The sequence below is a fragment of the Branchiostoma belcheri genome, unplaced genomic scaffold, assembly GCF_001625305.1.
Source record: "Branchiostoma belcheri isolate BF01 breed outbred unplaced genomic scaffold, Haploidv18h27 scaffold353, whole genome shotgun sequence".
NCBI lineage: Eukaryota > Metazoa > Chordata > Leptocardii > Amphioxiformes > Branchiostomatidae > Branchiostoma > Branchiostoma belcheri.
Genome location: NW_017803969.1, coordinates 57,408 through 68,922, shown reverse-complemented (window position 1 = coordinate 68,922; position 11,515 = coordinate 57,408). Strand labels below are relative to the sequence as shown.

Here is an 11,515-nt window from a genome sequence, read left to right as displayed (position 1 = left end):
GGAAATTGTTTATTGGGTGCACCATATAAAATAGCCTAAGGATAACTAGAATGTCAGCAATAACTGATTATGCTTCATTTGTAGAATTGTTCAAACATATCATGACATCCAAGCACTACGATGTAAATGACAAACTGTGTAAATTTGTTCATAAAGTTTCAAAGAAAGAAGAGATTCTGTAGATATAGATGTAGCAGAGCAATATAACACTTCTTCCTTTCATCCTTGTACCTCAGTTATCTAACTTGGTGCATTTGGCCCATGTAATGCAATAAAGTTCATTGTCATTGGCATTGTAAAGAAAGTACTATCACAATGATTCTATTATTTTTCTTACACATAAATGTTCAGAATATGCTTGTCACGAAATGAGCCAGAGTTGATCTCCAGGAACTCTGTTTAATACTAGACTGCTGCTCTAGTACAGGCCACCGGACCTCTCTCACTCCAGTCTAGACCCCGACTGACTCCCCCCAGCCCCCACGCTCTGCCTTATAGCCCTTTTCACGGTTCCGCGTCTGCGCGCTGCGTTCTAGGAGTCGCAAGGCACTGTGGGTAATCCAGGGGACAAGAGTGACCCCTAGCGAAAATCTTCGAACTCCATCGGACGTAAACAAAAACACAGCGCGCTGCAGCCGCACAAACATGGGGAAAGCAGACAGATGCGTTGTTTTCGGCTGTAATAACGACAGACGTTATCCACAAAGGTATGTTTTCTTTCATCTATTAATCTAATTGGGGGGATGCCTAATTTTTTCGTCGCTTTTTTCACGCCATTGATCTTACGGCGCTCCATCGCTGGTGTTTTCGTGATCGTATACGTAGATAACTTTGTGTTACTCTGATGTTTCAGAACAGAGTGCGATAACGCTTGCTCTCTTCAAAAATTGGCGACGAATTTAACTAAACGTGAAAAGAATTGGACTCTACAGTATTTTTTTCTTCTGACAGTAGAGGGTTGTATCTAGCACAAAGTAGCCTAGTATCCAGACCAATAATGTTGCTTGCGCGGGGTCTCCTCGGGCCTATGGGCTTGTACCCCCGCCTGTCTCAAGTACCACCACTCCCCCGTTAGAGATCGCACGCTAATGTATTTGACCGTCATTAGTTCCCGCGGCGTGCGATCTGTAGTTGAGATAGGCGGGAATAGAGCACTGTAGGCCCGAGCGGAATTAGCCCCAGCCACGGTAGTCTGGTTACCACGCTCAACACAAACCGGTGTTAGTAACTTAGTTGCCTTAGCCATGTTGTGGTTTCGGGCTTGTCAATTTTGTCAGTGAAATGCAAAATGAATATTTTGAGAAAATGTGATGCAAATAAAATATGTCTTTGCTTTGTAGAATGGTTGTGAAGGACCACGTGAGCACTTTGCAGTTCTTCAGTTGCCCAGCAAGGCATAGCAAGGTCTGGGCAGAACATATGAACCAAGAAGGCTTGCACAGCCTAACAGTGAACCAGAAAGTCTGCAGTAACCACTTCGTCTTAGGACGTCCAACAGAGCAATGTCCTCACCCAGTCCTCTATATGAGAGGATATGAGACTGCCACCAAAGACCATTCCTTGCTTGATATGATCAGAATGAGAGAAGCGACCCCTGACGATAATACCTACATTGACACCAGAAGAGGTACATGTACTACCAGTAGTATTGTTTTAGAGTCAAGTGGCAATACTAAATCCAGTGTAGAATAGTACAGCTTGATGAATGCACTTTAGATTTTAATAGGAAAAAAACTTGGGTGGCACTGATATGATTCATGCATCTAGAATGTTTGCTTAAAGTAATTTTGAGATTCCTCATGCAATGAATCACCTTTAGTCTGCATCTCTGAAGTAAATCTGAAACCTACCTTTCCTTATGACATGGCTTGTGAGGATGATAGATATGATTGTAATACCTCATGACTGCTACTAATCTTTTCTTGATAGTCATATCATTCTAGGTTTTGAGAAATTTTTTTTCCTATTCAAGGGTCTGTGAAACGCAAGGCGGCCGATGAGAAGGAATCACACAAAGAGAAAAAAGAAATCCCACATGATGATGGTGATGGAGACAACAATGCTGACGTTGCTAATGGAGACTACAATGCTGAACAGAATGGTAGCAAGATCTTCGATCACACCTATGCTTCAACGCAAGACACTGATGCAGCCAATCTCGACTGTTGTCAGTGTGTGAAAATATGTAATTTCTGCAAGAAGGCATACAGAGAACTACAAAAACGGAATGATGTACTCGAGGGTGAAGTTCGACAACTTAAAGAGGAAATTACAACTATGAAAGAATCTGCAACAAACACATCCAAGCAACAGCGCCAATATGACATAGAACAAATACAGAACTCAGATGCAAAAATGTCACTACACACAGGACTGTCCTTTGCACTATTTATGTGGGTCTTCAATACTGTTGTGTCAAAACTACCATACATGCAGTACTACAAAGGATCAACATCAGCCACAACGAAAGGCTATCAGAGGAAAAAGACCAACAAACCGGGACCTAAACGCTTATTGTCAGCACAAAATGAATTACTATTGGTTCTGATGAAGATTAGACTTAACTTAGTAGAGGATTTTCTAGCACATCTTTTCTGTTGCAGTACCACTCTAGTATCACAAATTTTATCTACCTGGTTGCCTTTGCTATCCCTCGAATTATCCCCTTTAATTTACTGGCCAGCACAACATGAAATCAAACTTTTTTACCCTAACTGTTTCAAAAGATACAAAAATGTACGTGCAATTATAGATTGTACGGAAGTTGAAATCCAGAGGCCCTCATTGGCCAAGGCAAATGGCCAAATCTTCTCAAACTACAAGAATAGACCGACCTTGAAAATTCTCATTGCCTGTACCCCAGCAGGTACAGTATCCTTCATTTCTAAAAGTGCTGGGGGGAAGATGAGTGACAAAGACATTGTTAACAAGTCCAACATAGTAGAAAAGTTTGATTATGGCGACACGCTTCTTGCAGACAGAGGGTTCAATGTGCAGGAACTGTTCCTTCACAAGGGTGTTACCCTCGTCATACCTCCTTTCCTTAAGAAGAAGAAGCAGTTTGCGGAGTCTGAGAACAAAAGAACAAAAAGCGTAGCCAATGCCAGAATCCATGTGGAAAGGGTTATTGGTAGGGTCAAAGATTTCAGGATAATGAAGGGCCCAATCCCCCTCAACATGAGAGACCTGTTTGACCATATCACTACCATAGTCTGTGCATTAGTGAATCTCCAACCACCTATTGTTTCTCTGAAGTGCTAATTAACGTTTTCACTACAGACAAGAATGCATCAAAACGATTGAATTGCATAAAAATGTCTTGTATTCTGTACACCCAATGCACCTAGAATTTAGTATGTTGGTGCATTTCCAGCATACCCATAAAATACATTTAAAATCAGCACTAGAAAATGTGTCATATGGACTTGAACACACTTGCTTAACAATACATATATAAAAATCTAATCATTGTGTACACAAAGTAAACATTTCCATTTCAGCTTCTTCTTTTTTAGAAATGTCTCAGTTCCCTTTACATCCACACACACCCAGTGTAACCAGTTGTGACAGAAATCACAATAGATGCTCATGTCTTGAAAACTTTGAGGCTCATCCTCACATTCTTTTTTACACACTTTACAAATGTATTCGGCTGCAGATGACTGTACTGTTGAAATTGATGGCACGTTTAGACACGATGACTGTATGGCTGAGGTTGACTGCATGGCTAAGGTTGACTGCATGGCTGAGGTTGACTGCATGGCTGAGGTTGACTGCATGGCTGAGGTTGACTGCATGGCTGAGGTTGACTGCATGGCTGAGGTTGACTGCATGGCTGAGGTTGACTGCACGGCTGAGGTTGACTGCACGGCTGAGCTTGACTGCACGGCTGAGGTTGACTGCACGGCTGAGCTTGACTGCACGGCTGAGGTTGACTGCGTGTTTTGTCCTGTTTGTCCATCATTATTAGACATGACTTTTTTCTTCACCTTTTCGTGAACAAGCTCATCAACTATTACTTTCTCGAAAACCAGCAATGTTTTGGAAATTACCTCCTCCAGGAAGTCAGTGTCAAGACATATCTCCTCATAATGACAATGACAATGACAATGACAATGAACTTTATTGCATATCCACGCCCTACATGGGCCAAATGCACAAAGCTGGATAACTATAGGTACAGGTATAAAGGAAACAAGTGTTATACTTCTGTGTTGTAATTATAGGTACAGGTATAGAAGAAACAAGTGTTATACTTCTGTGCTATAACTATAGGTACAGGTATATAAGTAACAAGTGTTATACTTCTGTGCTACGTCTCTAACTACAGGATCTATCTATATGATCTCCTCTCTCTTTTTGAAACATGTATGAACAAATTTACATAGCTTTTCATTTACATCGTAGTGCTTGGATGTCATAATATATTTGAACAGTTCTGCTTTTGACAAGTATGTATATTTCTTCTCTAACTCTAAGGAATTGATAAAGGATTTCCGCATATCAGTGTATTACGGGCATTCTAAGACAAAGTGTTCTTCATCCTCTACACAGTTACTGTTACATAAAGTGCATTTCTGTTACTTGCTGGAGTCTGGTTATACCTACCAATTTCGATCTGTAATTGGTGATCACTAATCCTTAATTTTGTCAATGCTCGACGATGACTAAACTTTTGCACATCTAAATATTGTTCTTTTTCATATGTAAGCTTAATTGTTTTGTAAGTTCTTAACTTATTTCATTGTCTTCCATTTTTGCTATATTTGGAGTTTATTTCTGAGTAGAAATATTGCAATGGAAGTTGTTATATGGGCTTGCTGTTTGGACAGCAAAGAAGCCAATATCGGCCTTCATGCACAGTAACTGGGCTTGTATTTGATAGTAGTAGGGATGTAGAGCATTTAGCTTTATCTGTCCTGATGGAGTGATGTTTAGACAGGTATTAGGCAATTCAGCAAACTTGTTTATTGACAAATGTCTATAAGTGTAGGGGTTTTTGACCTCGAGTGGCCGCACTCCACAACATTTGCATGTTATAACTGCATCAGGAGATGCCGACAAAAAGGGGTAGTCAGTGCATATGACTGTGCCACAAGCATCCGCTCTTAGTTTCTTGTGATGTCGCCGGTTCAGCTTGACAAACTTTTCCACCGCAGATCTTTCATTGTACTGTCCCCAGTGAATGGCTAGGGTATATGGCCGAGGACCATAATCCATCACTTGCTTTAAGAAGGAAGTATTTTGGTCGCTAACCGTTCCATCTGAACGAACCTTTTTTACTGCTTCATATATCTTGCTGCTGGTTATTCTCCCCTTTCTGAACTGGAACCAGCTGTCTGATAGACCCTGTTCTTTGGTGGTGTCCCTGATCATGTTAGCGACTTCCTCTGATATTGGCATTGTGGCTGTTCTAAATAAATCTTCAGCACTGTGGGCATTCTGTGCCATTTCTGGTAAAGTTTTTGGAAGATCGGGCTTTGAAGTGAATTCTTCAGTGTCTACAACATTTTCGCTAACAACATGCTCAATGTCAGGAACACTGGATCCCTCAGATGGCAGAGCAGGCACATAAGCCAAAATACCCGCTCTGCCATCTGTTGCTATCCTAAGGCCTTCCAAGTCAAGGTGGTGAAGAGACTTGGAAGGCCTGTCCTCCACTGCTCTGGGATCGTAGTTGAACCTTGTGCGTTTTGCGTTGGGAAGTTCTTCAAGTTGACAATCACCTGAAACATTAATAATTTCCCATCAGCTAAAACTGAAAGAAGCTAAGTGTATACAGTATATACATTTGTATACCATACACAGTGGCTGTACATAATTTTTTGGTCACCACAACATGAAGTCATTCTATTTCTTACATAGTAAATATCCATATGTGGTGTAGCTTTAGGACCAGCAATATGGCCATAATATGTATTTGCACAATGTATGATATTATTACAGTTCTCCACAAGTCTGAAGTAGTTAGACTGTTTGATTCCTAGAAGTAATGCTAGCTCTCCTAGCATCAAAATTGTACCTTTGACTTTTCTGATGGTTATATCCTTTGTGAACTGTGGCTCATGTGGCTTCTTCGATGGTGCATGCCAGCATTGGGTTTTGTCAGTCACTGCCCTATCACCTCCTGTAGCAACTGTTTCAATAACAGTATCACACAATGCTGCGACGTGCTTGCAGGTGCCTCGAATACTAAAAAAAAAGAACAATCACAAAGAAATTATTTGACTTAGATCTGGTCATCAACACGCAACTACTTATCACAACTAAGACTTTGTAAGACAACAAATGGACAGGTTAATTGTACATGTGGCAAGGCTGCTAAAATTCACATACCCTCCAGGGCAGGTGCAATAACCGTCAACCAGGATGTTTCTGGATTTGTGGACAATGATCCAAGTGTCATATGGTGAGAGGGAGACACTGGTCTCTCTGACAGTGCTGCAGCGCACAAAACAGTAGGGGCTGTCAGGGTGAACTGCATGGACACGGAGATTCCGGACGTGTCCCGAAACGTGCAGACTTTTTCCGTCACGGAGAGCCTCCTTGCCTGCTGTTGTAATGTTGACATCCTTGTTTTCTGAAATTGGTATGATGAGACACACACATCAACACATAAATAAAGTGAAAGTGAAGTGAAACACATCAGCATCCCTGTCACTTAAACGTCTTGACCTCTGTACAGATCATATATAAATACAACAAAAACTCATTGCACAGTAAAAAATTAGCCAGGTACAATGGCAGAAGTATGACAAAGCAGAAGTTAGATTATGAATGCCAAAATTATGTTTGAACTCTTCCTCTGGGGTGAAGTAAAGAACATGCCTTTACAATCTGTTGATATTAAGATAATATTAAGATAAGAAATAATACCTTGTGCACACTTACCCTCGTAAACAAGTTCTTTAAAAATTTTCATCATGAATGTATGCTGCAGATGCTAAAACATATGCAAATAAAACAAACAGTAAGAAAGGTGAGTAAGAACATGTTACACATTACAGAATGTCAAGAATGTACTAAGTCTTCATCATGTCAGTATGTTGCAATGATAAAAATACGAACAAAACAGTTGGAACAGGTAAACAAGATGTCAAAAAACATTTCCATCGTGTACGTATGCTGCAGGTGCTTTTACTAGCAAAACATAGAACATACAACAGGACGTAAACAAATGTCACCAACTTATACCAACTATATTATAGCAAAACAAAGAACCGAACAAAACGTCGATAGCAAGGATTTTCGGCGAAACTCACTTCTCTCAAAGTACTTTTCCACACCTGCTTGTAGCAGATCAGGTAAACTTGATCCGTCTGCTTCCCATCCTGCAGACAAAGAAGTTGGGTTGGGTAGCGTAATCAAACCGCCGTCCAATGTCAGCTTTTGCGTGACAGATTGTTCGAGACTGGCTGAATGGCCAGCGTTAGAGAGTACCTTTGGCAAGCCTATTAGTTGTGCAGCGTTGCACAACTGGATCAGTTCCTCTTTGCGCTTGTCATGTACCGGTACTTCTCTCTAAATAAGAAATGATCGCATTGACAAAACATCCCATGGACTGAAGTCCAAATCCGCCATCTTTATCTCTGTCCACAATTTGTCCCCTGGATTACCCACAGTGCCTTGCGACTCCTAGAACGCAGCGCGCAGACGCGGAACCGTGAAAAGGGCTATGGGCCTTCTGAACACTATCCTATGTATTCCATCACAATGCTGCATACTAGTACATATTTAGCATCTTTACATACGTTAACCAACGAAAATGTTTGGTTGCACCCAGTATTTCGAGCCCTGGAATCTATGCTTTCCACATCTCCCTTACCTGTCGTGACATTCACAAACGCTGCTTGGCCTCTCTGGCCATTCTTGACAGTTGTGGCTGAAATATTGTACGTAGTTTTAGGCAGAAGATTGGACAAAGTGGCCAGGACTGAGGTTTCCCTTGAGTAAGGAACATCTACAAGAGGGCTGGAATCATCAAGAAACAGTTAGTGACTGTCCGTACAATAAAAGGAAGAATTTGAATTGTAGCTTTTAATTTGAAAACAAGGATCAAATGAGCCTAACTTCAGGGCCATGTACAGGAGTATTTTGGCATTTTTGAATACCATTTATTCGTACAAAGCAAAATGACAAGTTTTTACCCTTTTCTGCACATACAAACCTCTTAAACGTGTGAGTAAATATGATCATTGCGTGGTTCTTGCCATATAAAATGCTTTTATTCCTTTTCCTCAGATGCCCTCTACCAACTTGTGCACATTTTGCATTAAATGCAGTTTAGGTTGGGTTAGAGGTTATATAATTGTCGACGAATGCTTATGAAAGTGTACACAAAACTGCAGACAGGTGCAGTATAGGGACACAATAAAATTTTTATATGCCGATTTCTAATATGCGACGAAGACGTCGTCCATACATGTATATTTCGTTTTAGTTGAAGTCTACATGTGATCGAATGGTAAAAACTGCACTTTGGAACCCATTAAGTACCTGGAATGATGTGCTGAAGTTGCCTGTATTTGGAACAGGTCTACAAACCCGTTCTTCGGTGGTGTCAGGTTCAATGTCACGGATGTTGAGCTCTTAGCGACAACGGAAACTTTCTCCACTGGAGAAGGATCTAAAAATACATGATTCATGTCTTGTTTCTTTTGTACCGCAGAATGTCAATGGTTTACTTGCATTAACAACAACATTGTCCCAAAAATGGCAGCCCAACGGCTGAAATGATATGGGGACATTACATAAACATTGTAAAACTTCATTTAAGCAATTTGAAATAGTTGATAAACCATTACATAAAATGTATGTATAAAAGATTGTCAAAGATTTACCATTTTCAGGACCTAGACACAGTCTGCGTCGATTTTTAACATTACAGAATGCATTATTATCACTCATATGTAGGATACGAATTTATGAGGAAAGTTTCTGAGCTATTTCACAATACTTTGTGTTTTACACATTCCTATATCCTGGCGATCACATGTTGGTTAAAACCCTTTCACTCAGCTAGCTGAAACCCAGTCTCCGACCACTCACTTCGGAACCCAAACATACAAACTTTCTCCATACTTGAACCGTACAAAACAATACTTCCATCCCAAAAGAAATGAAGCAAGCGCTACTGCAGACTGCGCAGTGTACTTACCAGTTGAGACAATGGCATTGGTAATAAGTCTCAGATGATAAGGGTTTTGCAACACGAGTGCGTCGTTGTCCCCGACAGCTTCAAAGTGAATCTAGAAAACCATTAGGCCATGTTGATTTGATTATATGGATGACATCCGCGCGCGCATGAATTTTCGGCCGTTTCCAAAAAAAAAAAAAATTTCAACCATACTGTAAATCGTACAAAACAGTTGCAAAATGAGCAAAAATATACCATAAGTTGCAAAAAAAAATAATAAAAACTATACCAATGTCGTAGAATGCCAAAATCAAACGAAAAAAGACGAAATTGTAAAGAAATGAACTTGAAGACTAGATTATTCGCCAAACCATATTCTGTGCCATTTGCTCAACCCTCATGACCACGTAGATTTCATAATGAAAATAACTTTTTTTTTTGTAAAACTTTTTTTTATTCGCACGCGCGCATCAGTTTTGGGGCTCCCGGAGGATGTCATCCATATAATCAAATCAACATGGCCTTATCTCCATTAATTGACGAAGCAAAGTTGTACTACAGAACATAAAACTAAAGAAGCATTAGGCGGTACAGATTTGAGTATTAAAAACCATTTCTATACCAGTTCAGCTATCTTGTAAGGCAAGAGTAAGTAATCTTTATGGATAACATTGATTTTCGCCTGATTTTCGCCTGATTTTGGAAAAAAAACAAGAAATTTTGTTGCCCCATAACAGTAGTCAAGATGCCGAAAACGGGCAAAATGGCTTGCCTTGTCATGCCGGAATGTGTATGGCAGATAAACATAAAGAGAGGAGACACGACAAGGCTCTAATTTATTGTTTTGACTGTTACTTTAATGCAGTGATGTATTTCATTCCTTTTATATGTTCCCACTGAATCAAAACAATCTGTACAATGATTGAAAACTTTCCTTTTTTTTAAAGTTGTTCAGTGACAAATGGATGTTGTGACAGTTTGCAGTAAAGTTAGCACAATATAGTCAAAATTTGAAAAGATTGGAATCTTGCTTTTTTTGGCCAGCCTTTTTTTTGCCCGCTCGCATTAGATTTGGAGTCCATTGAGGATGTCATCCATAAGATTTTCTTGCTTCGGCCTAATTAAAACAAAATGCCGCCATAGATCATTTCCAACTTAAAACCGACTTGCATATTGATATTCAAAATTAAAGAATATGTTAAATTGTTACTAACTTCGTATTCTTTTCCTGGAGTGAGTCCGGAAAAAGTTGCCTCCAGCACATTCTCATCGTAGAACGCCTGGTGAGTGTTGGTATCAATCTCTGGCGGTGAAATTCTTATCTTAAGAAAAACATTAGAAAATAATAATAAAAAATACATAAATATTCGGTTGCCTTCAAAACTGTTTCTTCACACATCTCAGTGTATAAAATGGGTCTTGTGTTACCAGCAAAAGATAATAGCATTCCAGACATAGTGGTTTAAAGTACATGGCAAGATGTCTAAATGTTGTAGTTCAAATACGTTTCTGTGATTTATAAATGGTTCAAATACATTTCTGTGATCTTTTTTTAGTTCTACAATAAATGGTAATTTATGAAAAGCATTACAAAACATTACGATGGAATAGTATGGTTCAAACGCTTTATCAAAATCTTTTTCGTTGTTGCTGTTAATAGAATAATGAACTTAAATATCCGAATAAAGTATCAATAGTGTATCAATAGCTATTTTGCCGTGTTGCCTTGCATTGTTACCTTGTAAAAGTAGAAATTGTGTGGTCTGAATAAACTGCGCCGGGTTTCTTCGCTGAAGGACCTCCATGTCACAGTGATGCTGGTGTTGGTTACCGATGTGGAGTTAAACTTCCTGTCAGATTGATCAGTTGCTGGGGAAAATAATAACTGAGTTTACTCTTTAGAATGAAGGTATGATGTTTTGCAATGTGTTAAAAGCAAACTGCGCGTGAATGTAAAATATCGTAGCTTCTTAAATTTTCATTAAATGCAAAAAACTGATTGAAATTCTTCCCTTTTAACATCTAAAAAAATTAGACCAGCATTTTGCAGAGAAATGTAGTCTTAAGTTTTATTACCTCCATGAAAATTGGGATATTGTTTTTGGCGCGTCTGTCTGTGTGTGTGTGTGTGTGTGTGTGTTTGTGTGTGTGTGTGTGTTTGTGTGTGTGTGTGTGTGTGTGTGTGTGTGTGTGTGTGTGTGTAAGGTCAAATATAGGCCTCCTGGTGGATGACATTGGTACTGCAGCAGAACTTCCGGTTTTGTATCTTTTGTCCTAAACATGCTATGGTCTTGATTTTTTGGTGACAGATAAATTGTTCTGTCAGGAATAAGTGGTGTGGGTTTGGTTGCCCTAGCAGCTTGTTCTGGAACTGCAGGG

General features: G+C 39.7%; 2 long non-coding RNA genes across 2 annotated transcripts; both read right to left on the bottom strand.

Annotated features, from left to right (window-relative positions):
• Positions 1-6,527: 6,527 nt before the first annotated feature.
• LOC109475919 lies at positions 6,528-7,597 on the bottom strand. The gene is made up of 3 exons (XR_002140582.1): positions 7,263-7,597; positions 6,892-6,943; positions 6,528-6,580 (listed from the first exon to the last, which is right to left on the bottom strand). It is a non-coding gene; the product is annotated as an uncharacterized LOC109475919 (long non-coding RNA).
• A 234-nt stretch (positions 7,598-7,831) lies between these two features.
• LOC109475918 lies at positions 7,832-10,994 on the bottom strand. The gene is made up of 5 exons (XR_002140581.1): positions 10,875-10,994; positions 10,351-10,458; positions 9,158-9,248; positions 8,497-8,626; positions 7,832-7,971 (listed from the first exon to the last, which is right to left on the bottom strand). It is a non-coding gene; the product is annotated as an uncharacterized LOC109475918 (long non-coding RNA).
• Positions 10,995-11,515: the final 521 nt, after the last annotated feature.